Source organism: Triturus cristatus, chromosome 4_2 (genome assembly GCF_964204655.1).
Source record: "Triturus cristatus chromosome 4_2, aTriCri1.1, whole genome shotgun sequence".
NCBI classification, from domain to species: domain Eukaryota; kingdom Metazoa; phylum Chordata; class Amphibia; order Caudata; family Salamandridae; genus Triturus; species Triturus cristatus.
The window spans coordinates 197,277,473-197,279,510 of NC_140586.1; the positions used below are offsets into that span (position 1 = coordinate 197,277,473).

General features: G+C 43.3%; 1 non-coding gene across 1 annotated transcript; it reads right to left on the bottom strand.

The window, feature by feature from the left end:
• Positions 1 to 270: 270 nt before the first annotated feature.
• On the bottom strand, positions 271 to 343 carry TRNAR-CCU (transfer RNA arginine (anticodon CCU)). Its single transcript has one exon. It is a non-coding gene; the product is annotated as a tRNA-Arg (tRNA).
• Positions 344 to 2,038: the final 1,695 nt, after the last annotated feature.

Consider the following 2,038-nt stretch of genomic DNA (forward strand, 5'->3'; position numbering starts at 1 on the left):
ACTAACTTGCCATGCCGAATTATCGCATAGTTATCATGAGATTTTTGAATAATATATCATGCAAATTGTTACGGTGGGTGGTAGTTACCATTGTCCTGTAAATGACAATATAACTTGTTCATGTGCAGGTAGGCTACCCTATTATTAACACAACTAGGTTCTTAAATGTAACGGTGGGCTCCCAGGGTTAAAAAACAGTACGGGTAAAAAAGAAAGTGTAAATGTCTGAATAAAGACAAGGCAGAAAGAATAAATTATAAAAAGTATTTCCACCCCAGATGGGACTCGAACCCACAATCCCTGGCTTAGGAGGCCAGTGCCTTATCCATTAGGCCACTGGGGCTGACATACTGTGTACTGTCTGCGGCGCTTGTCTTATATTTACAAAGCGGCTACTGCCGGTGAATATAAAAGACAAATTTGCGTATTTCAAATTGTATTTAAGTGTCATCTGATAGGAAAGCCCGGACTCCGAGCAAGCGCTGAGAGTGAGCTTGAAATATACGGACGATAAACACTACCTGGTGGGGAGTCGCCATGATGGAACAGTAACAGTGACATCGCTGTCTAATCGCCGAGGCCGACGTTTTGTATGGATATTTTGTTACGTGAACGTAACATGCATTAAACAACTTTCTAGATGTGTCGGAGGTAGACTTGAAAAAGTCAACCTCCTATAACGATCAGAAGAGAACACTTAGATCAAAAACAGAAAATTAGTTCGTGCAAAAACGTAATACAGCTTTGTTAAAGTATCGGCCATCTTGGGAAAGAAAAAGGTAACCACCGGCGCAGCCAACGGAGCGAGCAAGTCAGCGTGTAGCTTGTTTTAGGAGTGCAGCCTTGAGGCAACAGTATTCCAACAAACGAAGGTTATAAACATGAGATTCCTTAATACACAAAAAGGGGCATATGTACAAGCCGCTATCGCCACCACAACGTCACTTTTACCAACGTTGTGGTGGCAATAGGGGCTGCGCCTTATGTACAAGGTAGCGTTAAGCCACTTAACATGGCTTAACATAACGTGGCTTTACGCTGCCTTGTACATAAGGCCCCCCCTTTCACCCTATGGTTAGCGTGAAAAGGGTGGGCAGTGGGTGTTGCAGTGGGCATTCCACCGCAACACCCATTCATTTTGATGCTGCCCCCCATGTACTAGGATGGCATACATAGACAGTGCCAAAATCAAGACCAGGGAAAACCTGGTCTTACCTTGGCGAAAAACGGAGAAATGCATTATTTTTCCTTGTTTTTGCTTTTAACAAAAATGCCATGGTTTGTTTATGTGTAGGAAGGTGTCCCTTCCTGTACTTAAACAAACTTAAAAAAAAATAATTGTCACTTTCTTGTGTGTTGCATGAAGCAGCACACATGAACGTGACGGAATGGCATTTTAGGATTTTTTATGTGCAGGAAGGGACACCTTCCTACACATAAACAATCTTCCCCTGCACACAGACACCCTTGCACTATGGTGCAAGGGTGCCTGCGTTGGAAACGCAAGGCTGCACCACATTCTTGTAAATATGGTGCAGCCATGAGTTTCAGAAGTGGCGGAGAGAAGCGTTAAGCCAGGAAGGCTAACGCCTCTCTCCGCCACTTAATTGTAGATATGGCCCATAATTTGACATAAAAGGAGGCTAGGATGAAGAACAAGGGGCCAGAGATTTATTATAAGTCTTTTAGGCAACGCAACACAGCAAGACAACTTGCTGCGTGAAACAGAGAGGGAAGGGATGTGCCAAATTTGCCAATTTATGGATATTTCTGGTCTTAGCTGCGCTGGTGCACAATCTGCCTCCTGGCACAAAAGCAGTCAAGGGTGTCTGCGTTGTAGGTAGGATTGTTTTTGTGTTGGAAAAGAAACTTTTCTGCAGAAAAGCAATCCTAAGAGGCTGTTTCCTCTTTCTAAGTGTGCCACAGAATGCTGCACAATTAGAAACAGGAAACAAGGAGTAGAAATGATATATTTTTCACCGTCGAAGGTGTAGCTTTTTGATGCATTCCAGTTTTACCAGTCCTGGTAAAATGGAAA